We start from the raw sequence: 21198 nt of genomic DNA, 5'->3' as shown, positions 1-21198 counted from the left end.
AGGGACATGTACCTCATAACTGCATGTACGCTCCTCCACTCTGAGCTAATAAACGCCTCCGCTTGGGACCCATTTTTATAACGATGTCTTCACCGGTGCGCTTATCGGCTGTTGCACCTAGAATCCTTGTATGCTTCTGCAGTGCTGCTACACAGAACGTTATATCCATCGGCGCCGAATCAATCGCTTCTTCTCTCATCGGCACTTCAAGAGTCAAATCGTAATGGTGAAGAGAGTGTTGACCTCCCTTGGTAGCCTGAGCCGTAACGACAGGAGGTACAATTTGACCTGCAGCCGATAGAATTACTTCATCCTAGCTTATCAGCTTTTCATGAACCTATCGACTCGTTTTCTACTGTGGGTTCAACCACTTTGAAGCAGTATCCTCTTCTTTGACTTCAAGGAAAAAAATGGTCAATGATGGGGTCTCCTCTGCCGAGCCGACGAGATTGCCTTCGGATGATGACACAAATTAAATTCTTGGAGAACTTGAACAAGCTCACCGTCACCCTTGTGGCTGTGTCAATTCGTAAACTGAAGGCCATTAGCTCGAAGTCATTGATGTCCAGCTTGAAGTGAAGAAGACCGAGCTGAATAGAGAGCTTGTTTCCAGCTGACAACTGTTCAACAGCATGAGTTGACAATCTTTCTTCTTGACGATTGCCTCTGTATAAACTTTTGTTTGATTCCCGTGCTGCTTAAATCAGCCTACCGACAGAATGTTTTCAATAACGCCTATAAAGAAGCCGATTGACACGGCGCTCTCTGATGGTCACGATCACGGAAAAATTTATCGGCCGAAATCTCCTGATATTTTCGATATATCCTTTTTATCCGTAGGTGCCGATAAAAAAATATCTATCTTTTTTTGTACAAATTTTGTTTAAATTTATTTAAATTTACTTAAATTCAAATTAAACTTTATTTGAATTTGGTTCGATATTTTCGATATATCATGTTTATCCTTTTTATCTGTGACCCCCGATATAGCGCAAACACCCTTGGTACCGCCGAACATGTCCTCGCCGAGGAGGAGCTTAGAGAACCTCTCCTTTACTAGCTCCTATCTTCTCATCAATGAAGCGGCGGTCGAGCATGTCGGTGTGGGTCTCTATGTTGAGTCATCTGAGAGACACGGTGGTAGACACTAGGAATCGGCCGATGAACATGGCCACGGTGGTGGTTGGCACGATCAGCCTGCTGTAGTCGACGTTGATGCTGTTGCACTGCTCCAAGAGAGATGAGGACACATCAGACATAGCGCGGCTGAGGTTACCCATCGTGTCGGCAAGGCTTCATGTGGACGATGATGCAGCACTCATTGCGAACATCGATACTGATTAACTGCTGTCCCTGTCCATGGCGTTGCTAGTTGTTTATATTCTTATTTCTTTAACCATGCATTGGCTCGGTTATGGCAACAACATTTCGAGCATTATTCAATGCTTCTAGCCCTTGAAGATTAGCTCCTCTTACTCTTCATTCACCATCTTGTAATAATCATCGACTATTTAATCATATGACATGAATCTTACGGAACATCTGAATTTGTATGCGTCCATCGGCTTTTTGCTCTTTTTGATAGCCGATGGATCTAAATTGAAATAAACATGGGAATCTGACATCAGATGTTTGTGGAATCTTACATCGTATCCCACCGTAACATTGTCGAATCCAATTCCAAAGAATAATTAATATTTCCTTTTGAATAATAGTGAAGTGTTTTGCAGCTGGATTGACCCCTTCGTGTTAGGACTCCGGCTTCTCCTGGCATGTGGCAAGCCATCCTTCAAATTTCTACACAGTAGCATGCGTAGACGAGCACCAACGGAACCGCGTAGCCAGAAGAACAAGACGGCAGCGGGCATCAACCAGGTATACACGGCAAGAAGAACGAACGCAATCGGCTTCATAGCCGACGGTAACGGCCGATGGTTATAAGCGATGGACAAAGATGAACGCAATCGACCTTCATATCTGATACTTGTTTGTATGTCGTTCACAAATACGTCTGCAGGTGTTGCCACCTGGACATGAGTACATGACTAAGCAACGGAGAAGCCAGACATCAATAACCACAAATATCGCATATCTGATCAAGTCTTCAACCTTTATGCCTCAACAATGATTTTCCAATTAATCTGTCAAGTGATTAGCATGATATATTTTTACCAATTTTAAGCCGATGCAAATATGAATCGGCTATTTGGCCCGACACAACAGTGATCTCCATCGGCTCTTTACCTTTCAGCCAATTTCATGCAAGCCGATAAGCAATCTGGAAGCTACTTAGGATTTCATGCAAGCTGATGAGTCGATAGAATTCATCTATGATCCTCCAAGCTGATATCATTATTTTTCTTTTATCCCGTGAAAATCCTTGCATGCAAAGCTACATATTTGTACTCAGCTTAGTTGATGCAATATCAATAGCAGATAGCAGAGCAGAAGGTAGATCCTCGAGAACCCAAAACATAATCAGTTCCTTCCTCCTTTGCTCATTCATCGGCCATGCCCTATATGTTGAGAAAAAACAAAAGCCGATGAACCAGGAACTGATGAAAATAAAATTGTTTGTTTACTTCAGGTCCAACGCTTCTAGGAGAAAAATTCAGTAGCAGGTTGTTCGGCTCTGTTCGCCAACATCACATTCTTGCCGTCGTCGTTGGCCGCGAGTTCCTTGATCTTGTTCCACCGTAACTTGTTGCTGCTGCCACTAGCCTTGCGTCGCCACACATACGTAGCAGTCTCCACCAGGTCGGCCATTGCCAGCAAGTCGTGCTCCGACGAGATGTTTAGCGTGTCAAGCAAGAACTCCAGTGAGAACTTGTCGGCGCCTAGCATGACGTGATACACCGGGTCCTCATGCTTGTTTATCCACTCTTGGGGAACAAATGGTTCATAGGCTTGGGGGCAGCCCATTCTATTTCATTGGAAGATGGCGTCCAGGACACAGGGCACCGGCAGCCATCACTAGTCCTCGCTCTGGTGATCCGACCTCCTAAATGACGATGGTGTCCTTGGTGACGATGATGAAGTAATCAAGCCAGATGACCTTGTCCTGGTATCCTTATCGATAGCTAATCTCCACCGTCTTCCGCATGTCGATAATAATTTTCAGCCGATGGTCTCCTATTGGCTGTCAGGTTGTCAACTTTTTTCGTATCTCTGATACAACCTCCCATGATGACTTTTTCTTCTTATCGAAAAATATACTTGGTCGAACAGCCGATGATAATAACCCATGGAGGAAAACTCAATGTGACCTCGACAATCGAACTAGCGACGGTCATCGGCTATGTTGATCTTCATTGGCTTTATGTGATTATTCTTGAAATTCCACTGCTATACCAGAAACTGATATCTCACTAGTCTTACATCCTTGTCGATCGGCTGCAGACTCCATCAGTTTGAAGGGTAAGGTCTTGAACCAACAACCGATTCTATCTCAAGAGAGGTGATTGGTCTTTGTCAGCTTGAAGAGTAAATGCGTCATCGACAGGACCTACCACGCATGGCAACTTAAAGAAACAATAATTCCTTGCTTTCTGATCTGCTTTTCAATAAAGGCCACTGACAGTAAAATGTCTTCATGCATATGTAAAATAGCCGATCTCCATTAATCCATGTCATATACGCATCCATGAATAGTAAGCCAATGTAAAAATAGCCGACCTCCGTATATTAGAATAATCTTTATTAATTTGATCTTCTCTTGCTTGCATCGGTTGGCATAACAATGATATACTCCGAGCATCTTATCGGCTATTGACTTGATACCTTTGTTCTTGGCCACCACAATATTTCAACAAACTCTGAGAACCTTTCAATACTTGGAGCCAATTTTCTATATGTTGATAATAACTTTCGGTCGATGGTTATTGCTCAAAATCACTCGGCCGACGGTGGGGGTAATTTGAAGAAATATTTCCTTAGCTTATCGGCTATCTATAGCAGCATGTAAACTTGACCTGTGCAAACCTGAGTTCGGAATCTATTTCTTTCCGTTGTGTATGGACATATGCAAAGAATACTTGGCAATTCTCCTTCCTTCTCTGAGTTGAGCATCTCCATGCAAAACTTGCTTTTATTTATCTTCACAAATGTATCCTGTGTCACAATATATTTGGAGTCTTGATTTTCAGCAACCATACCAATACTTGCATACGTGATACTTTCCGGTAGATTCCTGTGTGCACTCTGATCATTTCCTTTTTGTTTCAGCATTAAATTTAATCAATTGTGGCTGTGTCGGCTCTACATATAGCCGATTGTGCGTTCAGAGCACCACCTGGTATCCAAGCTCTCCACGTCGCACACGGGCATCCACTGCTGAAGTACCTTTGCTAGTGGCAGCTCTACCTAAGCCGGCCATGTCGTGTCTGCTAGGCCAGATGGTTCCATCACCTGATGCATTAGCTGAAGTACGTGGAAATTGAGCCGGTACTAGCCCCAAGCGCTCAAGTGGAAATTGAGCCAATACCGACCCCCTAGCCGATCTCTGTATATCTGTTCTTGGAATCGATAGAGGTGGGCAAGAGATGGAGTTCAATTCAACGTGATGCACCTGAACTCTTGTTTCTTGATTGCTTGTAGTAAAAGACCTCATTGGCTTTTACTGGCATGTGTGTCATCAGCTTGTCTCTGGACAATCATCGTGATCGGCTTGATGCTTGATGGCTGGTCACATACGTACTATGGATATTTTAATCTGCCTTGCTTGTACGCGGACCACGTCACCATATTGGTCATAATTTGCATCAGCTCCGTAGAGCCAATATATACGGCCGACCATAGCAGTGCTAATTGATATTTCCTCTGGTGCCGTCGTGTAGCACTTTCACGCTGCTTCTTTCCGCGTCTGCAGCTTCTGAGTTGGATAAGAACAGGAACCAAAGGAAACAATAGCCTCTTTGTGAACACGTCAGTCGCCGATAGATCAGATTGGTGCAAATATCATACCGCTAATTTTCTTTGTAGTGGCCGAATTTCTTGACAACTTGTGACGAGCACAGTAAGCATGATCGGCCTTGAGAACTGATGCGTGTCGACCATGGAATCAGATCTATCTGAAAATTTAATTTCAAATAAATCCGGCTGTATTTATAGCCGAACCAATCAAATGTTCCATTATGAGTCCGATGATCATCTCTCTTTTTTCCCTGCATTTTTCTCCCTCTATGTATTTGCATATAATCTCTGCCGGTCTGTGGCCAATGTATTCCCTTTGACGTCTCAAGTTTGGATATAACTCCTTTGATCATACGTGGCCAGCAATTCTACCACACAATTGCTAATGTGTTAAAACAAATGAGGCTAAATTGAACGGCAGAGATCTCATAAACTTGACACTTTAACTACCCGATGAGTATCCTTGTGATCTTCCCATCGGTTTGATGCCCTGGTTTGATCGTTTCCGTGAGAATCCCATACAGATGCGATGTTGCCGCGTATAGTTGCCGTGTATAACTTGTCAGCTACGTTGATCTTCTGAATCCTCTGCTAGCTTCTTTTCCTTGTTAATTAACTCCAACAACCACACATGTTGCACATGTATTGACTGTTCCATAAAACCGCCTTGACGAAATTATTCGTAGTATCTTAATAGATGGCCGAATAAATATCAATATCGGCCTCTTGTTGTAGATGAAAATTCCCATTCGTCCGGTCTAAATGCCATCAGGTTGCAGGCCTTCAACTGTATAATCTTGGACCATTAATTGGCTCTCCAGTCAAGTGTGTACATGAGCAGATTCCGGTTAATACCTTCACGTATGTGATAGTTGCCCTCAATTGGCCAGAATATACATGCGCAGTTTTCTGTTGGTGCTCATCTGCGTGTGGGACTTGATAACCACTTCTGCTTTCCCTTTCCATTTACGTGATCTGCATTCTCCTGGAGATATGTTCTGAAATTCTCCCAGATTCTCCCTCTTGCTGCTCAACCAATATTAAATCTGAAAGCTTCGTTTCATTCAATCGATGCCTCGTTGCATTGAACAAAGAATCAGCAAATGTATTCAGCTGAGGATATATCAGACTTCTGATCAAACTCTGATCAAACGATTGTAGTCCCACCAGGCGTGCTAGAAAGCGTGTCGGCACGAAAACATGGTAGCCGCGCCGGGTGGACACGCAGCAAGCCAGAACGATCTGGAGATCTGCCTGGCTTCAACACAGGAGCGGTCGATCCTGCGAATTTCTAAGGGCGTGCCAGTCAATTTAACCTGCAATTGACAAGGGAAGAAAGTTTATCAGTAATTTAGGGTAGAACATGCTGGGTTTGCCCGGACAGTTCCAAGTGTGCTGCTTCAGAAGCAGCCAGACGGGAAGATCGATTAAATAGCCGATACGAGAAGAAATCGACTGTTAAGGATTGTGACACACTCGTGGGTTATGATTGATTTATGATGACAAGTACAATGCACCCAGATATAAGTAACATCATCGGCTAGTTGGATATAACTAGTGTAAAGCATTGAGCCGATAAGTTTAACGACAAAAGATATAACATGCGAACAAATCGACTATCTAGTACAGATGAATCTACAAACGATCTAAATCTAATCTGTTACCATCAACAGTGAGGCTCGACCGGATCGATACAGCTATGATAATGATAACAAACTAAAGCAAAAAAAATCCATAAAACCATCTATATGTTGACAGGTTCATGAAAAACATGCTATATGCGTGAAAGCACAGGCGAATTGGCGAAAATAGCCGATTCGGGTAGAAGAGGGGTTACAGCATGTGAATAATCGACTATTTAATATAGACAGATCTATAAACTCATCAGATCTGACTTGTTATCCTTAACAGTGGGGTTCGACCGGATCGAAGGCAGCCATGATAAAGACAACATATCGAACATTTAAAATAAACAGATCTATACGCATTTAACAGAATCATAAAGACACCGTAAGCGTTAGAGTATGGGCGATCGACTATTTAGCTGATGCAAGCATAGCAAACAGCCAAGGTCACGCCTGGTCGAAAGTAAATCTACCAACTAGCATACTCCGATCTAAAGTGCTAATAGTGGGGATCGATCGGATCATTACAACCATAATAGCGAGCTATAGACCAGATTCAACTAGCTAGTAAACCTTCTCAAGATCAGACATGCCTTAACCGTGTACTATGCACGATCAAGATCGAAGCAGAATGACCAATGAAACATAATCTGTCATTTAAAGTAAGAACCATCGTAGTGTGACAAGATAAACGACGGACTAAAAGATGTGAGGCCAATCTAGATCGATCTCGATCGGGCAAGTTGATATTGCTGAAAACTAATGACAACAAGAACATCAGCAAGATTGATAACTTAATGAATCTACCCGATGGATGTCACCCTTAGGCAGAGCCGATAACTTAATCTTAATTTAATTCGAGCATTGGAGGTCAAACTTAACCGATGCAGCCGTACTTGAACTAGATAAGGATATTATACTAGAGCTCGTAAGAAGTCGGCCGGACCTATGCAGACTTACAAACAAAGGTATAAGCCATGACGGTACTTACAGACAAGCCGGAGGTCGACCGGATCGATGCAGCCCTACTCATTGAAGAACTCGCCAAGATCTACAGTACTTCTACTCCTAAGGGTTGTCGTGAAGCAAAAAAAATAATTGATATTGATTGATTGTATATTTTACAATTGGCCATAACCCTTTATATTTATAGGGGTGCCTGGTCTTCAACAATACAGAATAGGACTCTTGTACGTACATGTACGGAAGGTTCCTTTGCGTACAAGCCGAATATATTCCCTAGCTGATTCGGGTATGCATGATATTTAAGTCTAGCCGTCCTTGGCCCAAACAAATAGCAAAATACTTTCTCGATCACGTGCAACTCGAGCTGTCCAGTATGCTTCATGTGGCAGCTAGTCTTCACGCCGGACGCAAGCCATCTCATCCAATTGATACGAACATTTATTTATTTATTTGTCCAGCTTCCTTTAATCTTTTTCACGGACGTACAAGCCAACTCTCGATCCCAACTAGCTTTCATTTTCTTCACACATGCACACCATCAAGATTAAGGCAAGTAACGTGATACGCCTGGAGCTCGGAGATGTGTTCCCTTTTCAATATGTTGGACTCCTTCTCAGGCTGGCCTGTACAGAACCCATTTCTTGAAGTATTTCAGGCACATGAAACCAGCAAGAATCCCGATCACGTCATGCATGAATAATAAAATATTTCAGCCATGATGCTAATCTCGTTGGATAATGAATATCTCCGTTATCATAGCACTCCCAAACTTGTAACCGTACGTGGCCAAATATAATAATCAGCTGTGCATGAGCATATTCTCTGATAATTCTCTCTCGTCATGACGCGTTTATTTTCCTTGATCTTCTGACTTTCCTTGCATTTCCCTTATCTTCACGCGAAGAGGGCTGGGACGTCAGGTTTCTCCCAAAATATATTAAATAATATTTCCTAACCTTTCCTACATGCACGTGATGCATCTCATGTCGTTCCTTGCCAGCCAAATTTTGGTGTAAACAGCTTGCAAGCTACGCTGTCTTCTATTGCACGTCCGGTCGTGGGCTTCGTCATCATCTCCTGGTTCCTAGGGGCGTCATACCCGAAATAGGTAGCCGCCCCGGGTCGTCGTTCGCTCGGTCGCTTTGTGGGGACAAGGGCCACAACTCTGATCGTCGGGGTCGGGGCACTCTGCCAGTCTTGATGGCCTTTTCATCGGGCCCCTTGTCATGGATCCCCATCTCATAGTGGGTGGGATCATACAAGTGTCTAGTCGGTCCGTATTTGGATGGTGGGTATCATACCTATTACCATCGTGGTGCGGTGTTGTCTTGTCGGTGCAGCATGGCACAGGGATGGAGTCTGACTGGGCCGAGGTGACTATTGTCCCCTCGGTCCTTACGGGGTCAGTGCGGCATGCTTGTTCTTATCAGAGCAGGCGCGCCTAGCTGCGCTCGACCTCCCCCATCCCTTCCTAGGGTCATGACGGGGAGAGGTCGTGCATCTAGCGAGTGTCATGTATAAGGCGGGTGGAAGAGGTCGGGGATGACCCCGGCCTTGGCGACTGGCCCGCTTCGCTCGGCTTTTGCTAGGCCTCGGTCGTTCGGGCCTTTGTTAGCCATTGTGTTGCTGGCCGCGTGGCCTGCTGACTAGTCGGTGCCTGGAGACACCTCAGGGTTACAACCCCGATAGTAGACCCTGAGCATTTTTACGACCACGAAGTGATCGTGAAAGCGCTGATGCGTGTATGTGCTAGAGCTTGGGTTCGTAGTCATGGCCTTTTCGAGCTTTGTTGCTCGACCCCTTGCGGGCTGGTGTATTCAATGCGGTAGGTGGATGTTGTGCCCCGTCTCGTCAGGGCATCCTGACCATGTGATTCTCGATCGATGAGCCCTACCATGTCAGTGTGCCATGTTTCGGGGTTCGCAACTCGGGTGGAGCTGTGTGGTCTCGTCGATCCCTGTTATGCCTCCTCTTTTGGGAGGCCCAGACTTCTTTGCCCTTACGCGGGCATCTGACCTTGGCTTTGGCCCTCCGTGGCGCGCCACGTGGCATGGGGGCCCCTAGTCGTTTGATTCACCTTTGGACCTATAAATTGGGGCTTTTCTTCCATTCGCATCATCCATGGTTGTAGTTGCAAATTTCTTCTACCTTCCCGTGAAGAGAGCGTGAGGATTTGAGGGAGGCGACTGCCCTTTTTAATGGCTAGTGCCAGAAGGGATCTTGCAAGCAGAGAAGGAGAGGATGGCGTGATTGATGTGTAGCTGGCAGTGCAGCCATTGTGGCTTGGCTGCACTTTGGCCTCCCTTTTGCTCCATCTTGGCGCTAGAGTGGTCGCCAAGGTGCTTGTTGGAGCTAGGTAGTCCTGCCGCTCTCTTCTTACCTGCGCTCTGATCCCTAGGGATGTGACACTACGGGGCTTGCGAGTTCGTTTTTTGCTTCATCTCGCCTCCCCTATACACCTGAGGGCCTTTCAGCGACACGACCACTAGGGTGTGGTGGTATCAGTTTTTGTATTCCTTGTGTGCGGATCGTCCGCACATTGCTTTGTAATCATATTCGATATGAATAAAAGCCCAAGGAATTCTCCCTCTAGAGTTGTCGTGGCTGTCTTGCGAGGCCAGGGTGAGCCCCTCAGGCCGTCTGGCCAGATTTGGGCTTGTGGGTGCCGAACCAAGGTTCTCCGAGTGGATTATCGACTTTCCACTACGCCAAGAGGCAAGGTCACAGGGCAACTTCGGGCCCTTCCATGGGGCACCTTGGGAGGCTTGCGTTTGTCAGTTACATGCGATTTGACTGCATGCGCTTTGAGGTTGTATTGTTTGGGTTTGTCCTCATTGGTCTCCGAGCGGGTCAGGACGTCTGGGAGGCGAAGTGTCTCCAAGATGAAACATGTGGGTTTTATGCTCTTAGCCCCATTCCATGCTACATTTTAGCCAATCAAACCCGTGGTTACGTCTATGCATGTATGCGAATGCGGTTGAATAACGAAGAGAGGGATAGGATTGACATCACCGGTGTTTATTCAGGGGGGCGAACATCTGCCCCATCGTTGTTGCTCGAGTCGAGGTGAGCCCCCGAATGCTCACTTATGGTGGAGTTGTCATTGCTCCCATGCTTCGGGTTAGCGAGGGCGCTTCTTGGTTACTTAGGGTGGTCATAGTCGGTGTAGGTCATCCTCTCAAGCTATTTCAAGCTCGGTCTTGCCAACTCAACGTCCTCGGTGGGCTCGTGAGCCCCTATTGATGATCCCTTCACATCTGTCCTGTTGTGGTTCTTAGTCGGGAAGACTCGTGCACTTTGATGACTGGTTCTCCCTGGTGTGATGATGTCGTGGTTGTCGCATTCCCTCCTATGGTTGTGGCCACTGCCCTCGACGGAGCATTGGCATGATTTGCCACAGCAAAAGCTGTTTCCGAGCACAACACGGTTTGATTCGGTCGCTGTGACGCGCGGTGTGCTCAGAGGACCTACTTCTTTGAGTGTATGTGCCTCTGGATAACAACTGACAGTTCATGGAGACTTGTCATATGCCTGGTTTGTCACATGGGGTTGCGTCCTGGTTCTGGGCTTGACCCCGCACAGCAACGGCGTGGCTCCGGCCAGCCACCAGATCACTAGTGTCGGCGCCGCGTAGCAGTGGGTAGTTCTATCGCTGGCACATGGCGTGGCTGGCTACGTTCCGATGACGATGGAGACGTTGTCCAGGGCACGATTCTACCATAGGACTCAGCTTTGCCATGCAGCGAGTCTAGTTTGGGTAGGAGCCGGTGACGGGCGTTGGCCTGTTAGTTTAGGCGATCTTGTGGTCCCATAGAAGGAAGCGGCCACCGCATGTCGTTCCTTGGGTGAGTTCACCATGAGTTGTGGCCATCTAGCTTCCTGGGCGGAAGTTTTGGCCCTAGCCAGTGATGATAAAGGGCACTGGATCCCTTACGTAGGTGCACTTCGGGATGTAGCCCCCAAGGATAGTTCTAAAAGTGTGTCCACCGTGGTCCATGGGATTTAGACCTCCAAGATGGAGGCCCTAGTCATAACTGAGGGCGAACGCGGGTGCCGACCCTTTGGTACGGTTAACCACGTGGTTCCCCAAGAGGATGTGGCTGATTGAGGCCATACCTTGGGTGAGTTCGTTGCGAGCCATGGACCTTTGGCTTCCCGAACAGGAGGCCTAGCCACTAGATCACTAGTGTCGGTGTCACATAGCGGCAGGTGTTCCATCGCTGACACGTGGCGTGGTTGGTTGCATTTCAATGACGACAAAGATGTTGTCCAGGGCACGATTCTACTGCAGGATTCAGCTTTGCCACACAGCAAGTTTGGTTTAGGTAGGAGCCAGTGATGGGCGTTGACCGTTAGTTCGGGCGATCTTGTGGTCCCCTAGAAGGAAGCGGCCACCGCGTGTCATTCCTTGGGTGAGGTCGCCGTGAGTTGTGGCTGTCTGGCTTCCTAGATGGAAGTTTTAGCCCTAGCCAGTGATGATAAAGGGCACTAGATCCCTTATGTAGGTGCACTTCAAGATGTAGCCCCCTAGGATAGTTCCAAAAGTGTGTCCACCATGGTTCACAGGATTTGGACCTCTGACACGGAGGCCCTGGTCGCAACTGACGCAAACACAGGTGCTGGCCCTTTGGTACGGTTAACTATGTGGTTCCCCAAGAGGATGTGGCAGGTTGAGGCCATTCCCTGGGCAAGTTCGTTGTGTGTCATGGGCCTTTGGCTTCCCAAACGGGAGGCCTGGACGTGGTCGGTAGTGAGTAAGGGTACTAGCCCCTCTGGGTAAGTGAACTCCTAGATGCTGCCACCAGAGGTAGTTCTGAGAGTGTGTCAGCTATGGGCTACATGTCTTGGATCTCTATGGTAGAGATTTGGGTCAAAGCCACAGGCGGTCGTGGGTGCTGGCCCTATGATGCTGATGAACTCGTAGTTTTTGCAGTGGATGTGGCCACTGTAGGCCATTCCACCAATGAGTTCACCAGCAGTGCGAGGAGCCATCGCTTCCTTCTCAACAAACAAGAGTGCGCGACTATCCCCTACCTGGCGCGCCAACTGTCGGTGTTTTATAAACTAGACTAGTAAACTTATACGACTGTCATGCTACTCTAGGAAGATGATGGTAGCATCCAATAGACACAAGGATTTATACTGGTTTAGGTCGGAGCCCTATGTCTAGTCTCAGAGATGATTGAGTGTGTGTTCCTCACTTAAATGCTCTGAGGTTCTTACAATGGGGGTGCAAGAATGGTGAAAGAGATGGAAGGACCTATGCTAGGCGAAGGGCTGCCTGAAGAGAAGCTTTAGGAGCCCTACTACAATGGTGAATGAATGGAATGGTAGAGGATGTGAATTGTCTCCCGAGAGGGGTGCCCTAGCTTCCCTTATATAGAGTTCGAGGTTAGGGCTTATATAAAGAGGAGGTTCTCCTGACCGAAGGGTCGAGAGCCTGAGGAAGCTGCTAGCTAACTTCGCTTGCAATTCTAGTGTTCTTGAACTCACTACCATTGTCACTTCTAACTCTCTTGATGGTTGTTTCAAACTCATTGTGAATGCCTTTGACAAATGATTTGAATGTTGCAAACACATCACTTTTATCCACTAGAAAGAATACCCATGTGTATCTAGTATAATCATCAACTATCACAAAGCCATATTTGTTTCCACCGATGCTAATGTATTGTGTTGGCCCAAACAAATCCATATGCAATAACTCAAATGCTTTACTAGTGCTCATCATGCTTTTCTTAGGATGGGTGTTTCCAACTTGTTTGCTGGCTTGACAAGAGCTACAAAGCTTATCCTTCTCAAACACAACATCTTTCAAGCCTCTAACCAAGTCATGCTTAACCAATCTATTAAAATGTTTCATTCCAACATGACCAAACCTTCTAAGCCATAACCAACCCATGCTAGACTTAGTGAACAAACATGTAGATAGTTTAGCTTCACTAGCATTGAAATCAACCAAGTATAGATTCTCATATCTAAAGCCTTTGAAGATCAAGTTAGAGCTATCTACACTTATGATCTCTACATCATCTACCCCAAATATGCATTTGAATCCAAGATCACATAATTGAGCCATGGATAGCAAATTGAAGTTCAAGCTCTCTACTAGCAACACATTGGATATGCTCATGTCATTGGATATTGCAATCTTACCAAGCCCTTTGACCTTGTCTTTGCCATTGTCACCAAATGTTATACTATCATAACCATCATTGCCATTGGTGTTGATTGAGATGAACATTCTTGCATCACCGGTTATGTGTTGAGTGCACCCACTATCAAGAACCTAATGCCTTCCTCTAGCTTTGTAATTGACCTACAAAAGAAGATCAATTCTTTTTAGGTCCGCAAACTTGCTTGGGTCCTTGAAGGTTAGTGACCAAGCTCTTTGGCACCCAAATGGCTTTCTTCTTTGAGCCCATCCATGGTTTACCAATGAACTTAGCCTTTACACTATTTGCACCTTTGGTAAGCACATAGAAAGAATCAAGCTTAATGTAGGATACATTAGCTTGTGACTTCTTGTTCATGCACTTTTGCTCTATATGACCAACTTGCTTGCAACTAGTGCAAAACCGATCATTGTTCTTCACAAAACTAGTCATGTGAGGAACAAAGGCCGCCTTGCCTTTCTTGGGGATATAGCCCAATCCCTCTTTGTAGAGAGAAGCTCTTTGGCTACCCAAGCACATAAGCAAACGGTCCTCACCACCATAGGCCTTAGCCAAGGTGTGAGTGGGCTTATTGACCTCCTTCTTGAGGTTCTCATTCTCAACCATTAGTGAGGCATCACAAGTGAAACCATCACTACTAGATGAGGTGGAAGTAGAAGTACTACAAGAAGGATTAGTGGGAGCAACAATGATAGGCATACATAATGATTCATCAATTATATCACAATTTAAGCCTACATCACAAGTCTCAACATGCTTCTTCTCATTTTGTTCATTAAGCAAAGAAGAATGAGCTTTTTCAAGCTTCTTGTGAGCCTTGCCAAGCTTCTCATGGGCTTCCTCTACCCTCTCATGAGTTGCTTTGAGCTCATCAAGGGCTTGCTTAAGGGCTTTTACTTCCTTATTCAAGTTCTTGCATTCCCTTCTCTTAATGTCAAAGTGTTCTTTAGCATCTTCTAGCATGTCATATAATTCATCTTTAGTAGGTTCATCATCATCACAATCACTATCACTATCATTTTCATTATCATGTTCCTCGTCACTTCCATCATCATAAATTTGTACCATAGTGGCCTTAGCCATGAAGCATGATGGAGTGTCAAAGAGAGAAGGCTTCTCATTGATAACAATGCTTGCAAGTGTCTTCTTCTTAGTGGTCATGTCATTATCACTATCATCATCATCACTTGAGGAAGCATCACTATTCCAAGTGATCACATATGAACCACCCTTCTTCTTCTTGAAGGACATCTTGTCCTTCTTCTCTTTCTTTTCCTTCTTCTCCTTCTTGTTATTCTTGTCATCATCTTTGTCACTATTGTATGGGCATTGAGCAACAAGATGATCTTTGCTTCCACAATTGAAGCACCTTCTTGACTCCTCCTTGTTCTTGGATGAAGATTTTTTCCTTCTAGCACGGTAGCCCTTCTTCATCATGAACTTCCCAAATCTCTTAACAAAGAGAGCCATCTTCTCATCATCATCATCATCCCATGAGCCATCATCTTCACTTGATGTATCTTGCTTTGCCTTGCCCTTTGGATGATGTGGCCTTGAACGCCACACTCTTCTTCTTCTTCTCATCTTTCTTTTCCTTCTTTTCTTCCTTCTCATCATCATCTCTATATGTATCATCGATCATTATATCCCCCAACACTTGGTTTGGTGTCATGGTATCCAAACCACTCCTCACTAGAATAGTGACCAATGTGCCAAATCTTGAAGGCAAACATCTCAAGAACTTGTGGGAGAAGTCCTTGTCCTTCACATCTTCTCCAAGTGCTTTAAGATCAATGACAAGCACTTGAAGTCTATGTAACATCTCCGGCACACTCTCATCCTCTTTCATCTTGAATCTTGCAAACTTCTCTTTGAGAATGTATGCCTTTGCACCCTTCATGGCTTGAGTGCCCTCAAATGATTCCTCCAATTTCTTCCATGCCTCATGAGCTCTCTCAATGTTCTTGATTTGCTCAAAAGTTCTCTCATCCAAAGCATCATGGATGGCACTAAGAGCAATGTCATTATTTTGGAGTAGCATTTCTTCGGTGGCGGTGGGAGCTTCTTCATCACCAATCTCAATCTTTGTCTCTACCACCTCCCAAACCTTCCTATTGATTGACTTGATATAAGTTGTCATCTTAGCCTTCCTATAGGGATAATTTGAGCCATCAAATTGGGGTGACTTCTTGGTGTTGTTGATTTGAGCCATTTTTACACCGAAGGTTGTTAAGTCTCAAATCACGGTGACCTCGGCTCTGATACCACTTGAAAGGTCCTAATGGCTAGAGGGGGGTGAATAGCCTATTAAAAATTTCTACAACAACACTTAACAAACTGGTTAGATAATTATGAGGCGAAGCCAGTGTTGTGCTAGCCTACTAAAAATACAGGCCACCTACCATAATTCTAGTTTGTATAGTTTCTATCCACACAATGGCTATGTCACTACACAAAATTAGTGTGCTCTCAAAGGCTAATTGAAGAGCCACACTAACCAACCTAACAAGCTCTCACAACTAGCTACACTAAAGAGCTTGACAACTAGTTTAAGGTATTGTAAAGAGAGGGAGCAAGATAGTTATACCGCCATGTCGAGGAGTGAACCAATCATTCACAAGGATGAACACCAATCACCTCGGAATCAAATGATGACATAATGATTTTTTACCGAGGATCACTTGCTTGCCGATAAGCTAGTCCTCGTTGTGGCAATTCACTCACTTGGAGGTTCACGCGCTAATTGTCATCACACGTCAAACCCTCAATAGGGTGCCACACAACCAACACAAGATGAGGATCACACAAGCCACGAGCAATCCACTAGAGTACCTTTTGGCTCTCCGCTAGGGAAAGGTCAAGAACCCCTCACAATCACCACGATCAGAGCCGGAGACAATCACCAACCTCCGCTCGACGATCCTCACTGCTCCTAGCTGTCTAGGTGGTGGCAACCACCAAAAGTAACAAGCAAATCCTGCAGCAAAACACGAACACCAAGTGCCTCTAGATGCAAACACTCAAGCAATGCACTTGGATTCACTCCCAATCTCACAAAGATGATGAATCTATAATGGAGATGAGTGGGAGGGCTTTGGCTAAGCTCACAAGGTTGCTATGTTAATGCAAATGGCCAAGAGAGTGAGCTAGAGCTAGCCATGGGGCTTAAATAGAAGCTACCATGAAATAGAGCCATTGTACCCCTTCACTAGGCACAACTCGGGGTGATCGGACGCTTCGATCAGATCGACCGGACACAGGACCCCAGTGTCTGGTCAACGGATGGCTACCATGTCATCCCTCTCTTCAAAAACTGAGCACCTAATCCCAATGGTCACGTGATGACTGGATGCGCTGCTCGAAGTGACTAGACGTAGGACCCCAGCGTCCAGTCATTTCTAGTAAGGTTCTAGAGACGAAAAATCATGATCGGGCGCATCTAGTCATGCCTGACTAGACTCACCTAGCGTCCGGTCACTCACTGTCTTTTCTGTGCTGCCATGTTAGCGGGACCGGACGTAGCCAGCCAGCATCTGGTCATGAAGTGACCCAACGTCCGGTCGAAGACCGATGCCAGCATCTTCACTGCTTTTACTGACCGAACGCTTCGGTCTAGTTGAGACCAGCATCCGGTGCACTCTGTGAAACCCTGTCTTTTCTGTATAGGAAACCGGTGGCACCGTCGGACTATTCGCACTCTATGGGCAGACGCTCCGCCGGTGGAGTTTCTTATCCTTGCTCAAATGTGCCAACCACCAAGTGTATCACCTTGTGCACATGTGTTAGCATATTTTCACAAATGTTTTCAATGGTGTTAGCACTCCACTAGATCCTAAATGCATATGCAATGAGTTAGAGCATCTAGTGGCACTTTGATAACCGTATTTCAATATGAGTTTCACCTCTCTTAATAGTACGGCTATCGATCCTAAATGTGATCACACTCGCTAAGTGTCTTGATCACCGAAACAAAATGGCTCCTACCACTTATACCTTTGCCTTGAGCCTTTTGTTTTTCTCTTTCTTCTTTTCAAGTCCAAGCACTTGATCATCACCATGCCATTACCATCATCATGTCATGATCTTCATTTGCTTCACCACTTAGAATGTGCTACCTATTTCATGATCACTTGATAAACTACGTTAGCACTTAGGGTTTCATCAATTCACCAAAACCAAACTAGAGCTTTCAATTACTTAAGAGAACTAAGGCTAAACTCAAGATAGTTTTAGCTTTAGAGTCAGAAGATAACCAAATAAGGTGAAGCTTAACACCTAAATTTGAAGCTATGGTTGACAAGACTCTCTGTGAATCCTCTCCTTCAACTACAGCCAACATTCGTACTAGACCGATGATCAATGTCAGAGATAATGGTTTTGAGCTCAAGCCAACTCTCATTAACATGGTGCAAGTAAGCCAGTTTTCTAGGAAGGCATATGAAGATGCGAGTGCTCATCTCCAACACTTTCTAGAGATTTGCAACACTTTCACCATCAAAGGAGTGACCAGAGATGCCATACTACTTTGCCTCTTCCCATTCTCACTCTTAGGGAAGGCGAAGCAATGGTTCTACGCCAACAAAAATAGAAACACTACATGGGATAACTACTCCACTACCTTCCTAGCCAAGTTCTTTCGCATAAGCAAGACCAATGCTCTACGTGGGAGAATCTCAAGTTTTTAGCAACAACATGATGAATCTGTCCTTGAGGCATGGGAACGCTTCTAAGATTACATATCAGAATGTCCTCATCATGGGATGGAGAATTGGCTACTCATGCAAACTTTCTACCATGGGTTGACCAACAGTGCCCATGAGACTATGGATGCTGCTGCTGGAGGTGCATTCCTGTCACTCACACTCCCTGCTGCCACAGCTGTCGTGGAGAAGATGGCCTCCAACCAAGGCTAAAATGAAGAATGAGTTTAGATCTACAAGAGAAGCGGAGGTATGCATAAATTCAAGGAAGTGGACATGATGTCTGCCAAAATAGACCTACTCATGAAGAAGCTTGAAGACCGAGCCAATGAGGAGCAAGAAGTTATGCACATTCATGATTCTCGCATGACATGTGAAGAGTGTGGAAACACCGGGAATTCATGGAACAGCTGCCCTAAAATTCATGAGGATGTGAACTTTGTCAACAACAACTACTTTCGTCCTCAACAAAATCAAGGATGGAATCAGCAACAGAGGCCGAACTACCAACGTAATTCTCAAGGTAATAATTTCAATCCACCACCCTTGAGAGAGTTAATTTCTGGCCAAGCCAAAATAATAGAGGGATTATCTAGAAAATTAGCTTCCATTGATAGAGTATTAGAAACCATAAATAATAGAATGGATAACCTCTCCTCTGCCATTAAAAACCAGCATAGCTTTAATAAAATGATAGAATCGCAAATAACTTAGCTGGCAGCCACTGTTCCTTTGACCGATAAAGGTAAGATTCAGGGGCAATCGAAAGATCTAGAAACTGCAAATCTTGTCGATATTCACAATGCAACATATTACTGTATACAACCATCGATAGAAAGGTGGATAGATTATACCTTGCCTAAAAAGAAGAGCAATCCAGGAAGACCTATCATTCCCATCGTCATTGGACCTCATATTTTCTAAGAAGCTATCTATGACTTCGGAGCAAGTGTCAACATCATGCCTAAGGTAATTTATGATAAAATTAATGGAGATACTCTGTTGTACATAAATATGCATTTGTAGCTTGTAGATCCATCACTCTACTACCCCAAGAGAGTTCTTGAAGATGCCATTGTTCGAGTGGGACAATCATATGTTCCCATAGATTTTGTGGTTTTGGAAATAGGTGGAGATGCAAGGGCACCCATTATCTTGGGCCAACCTTTCCTAAGCACTACAAAAGCCATCATCTACGCGGACAGTGCTAAGATCTGTTTCACAATCAAGGATATAAAGAAGTTTTCTTTCAAGAATAGTATCTTGTAATCTTCTAGACATCCACAAATGTCATACCTGCCCGAAGAGATAACAGTGACCAAGAAGAAAAATAACAGGAGAAGAAGGAAGAATAAGGTTAGACAGTCACTAGAGGACTCAATTAACATGATCAACACACTCAGATCAGAGTACGACCACCTCCTCGCTTCACCATTCCTTGCTAAGAAGGATGATCCTGGTGTACTAACGATCGAGTGTACCATCGAACAAAGAATCTTCCATAAGACCTTCTGTGACATTGGGTCGGGTGTCAACATAATGTCCAAGGTAACATATGAATATTTATTCGGTGATGAACCTTTGTTCCCTATATATATGCAATTGTAGATGGCGGACCAATCAATCCAATTTCAGTAGGGAATAGCAAAAGATGTCATGCTAAGAATACATGATCACTATGCCCCTGTCGACTTTATGATTCTAGACATAGGTGAAGAAGAAGATGATACGCTCATCATCCTTGAAAGACCATTCCTTAACACTACCAACGTCAGATCTGGACAAGTCCACTTCCAATTCCCTCGAGAAAAGGTACGATGTTACTTTAATAGTTATACAACTTATAAACAACCAAAGAAAACCTGTTCCAAGAGGGGATGTCGATCATCCCAATGCCAAAGAAATCAACTCCCCAAGAATGAATGAGAGGAAGATGAAGAACCTATGAAAGACAAACCTACTCCACCAAAATCAAGTCCACAGACCAAGCAGATGTGTAAGGAAAAGGTGGCAACATACGAGTCACCATCACTAGAGGTGCAACCATCAAGGTCTCCATCCCCAGGACCGATAGATGCACCTAGAGAATAAAGGACTATCTCCAGTCAAGTCTTGTCCGGAGGACTTAAAAATCTGAACCCTTACCGGGAGGTAACATCGGTAGTTATCCATATTTAATTTTCCACATTACATGATTTATTTTTATTTTTAGCATATTTACTCTTCTACATTAGCATTGCATTAGTAAAAGAAAATAAAAATTGCAACATAAAGGCCTAAAGCCCCATATGAGTAATATTCACTGTGTGTAAACTCCCAAGGGAATATTCACTGTGGTGCATATATAAAAAAATAAAAAAAATAAAAATACTATGCATACATTTAGTTATATTTCATTTTTTGTATATACATAAAAAAGGTGGATTAAATAAACATCCTATTAAAAATCTGTCAAAACAGAAATATTTCTAAACCTCAAAAACAACTAATCTCTAGATGGCTGACTGCTAACCCTTTATCCTAATCCATTTCATGAGTTTTGGTATTCTTGTTGGTATTTTACAGGATGATAAGATCAAGAGCAAGTTTACCCGATCGTTTTTCATCTCATTCCACTTCAGGACGAGAAGGACATCTGCTGGCAAATCTGCTATGAGAAGGATCACTCAACTTCAGCATTCGACCATGCCAACATCCAGCTTGGGGGAGGAGCATCCCCCATGTATCTAGCTAAGTATTTCTTTCCCTTTGGTTTTACTACTAAGTGAGTTTGCTTCATGCTAAAAATAAGATGCATAACTAAAAACAAAATAAAAATTT

General features: G+C 44.5%; 1 non-coding gene across 1 annotated transcript; it reads right to left on the bottom strand.

Annotated features, from left to right (window-relative positions):
* Positions 1-18331: 18331 nt before the first annotated feature.
* Positions 18332-18440, bottom strand: LOC136511115 (small nucleolar RNA R71). Its single transcript, XR_010772647.1, has one exon. It is a non-coding gene; the product is annotated as a small nucleolar RNA R71 (small nucleolar RNA).
* Positions 18441-21198: the final 2758 nt, after the last annotated feature.

Source organism: Miscanthus floridulus, chromosome 1 (assembly GCF_019320115.1).
Source record: "Miscanthus floridulus cultivar M001 chromosome 1, ASM1932011v1, whole genome shotgun sequence".
NCBI lineage: Eukaryota > Viridiplantae > Streptophyta > Magnoliopsida > Poales > Poaceae > Miscanthus > Miscanthus floridulus.
Note: the sequence above shows the minus strand (reverse complement) of the source record. Positions and strands in the feature narration are given on the sequence as shown.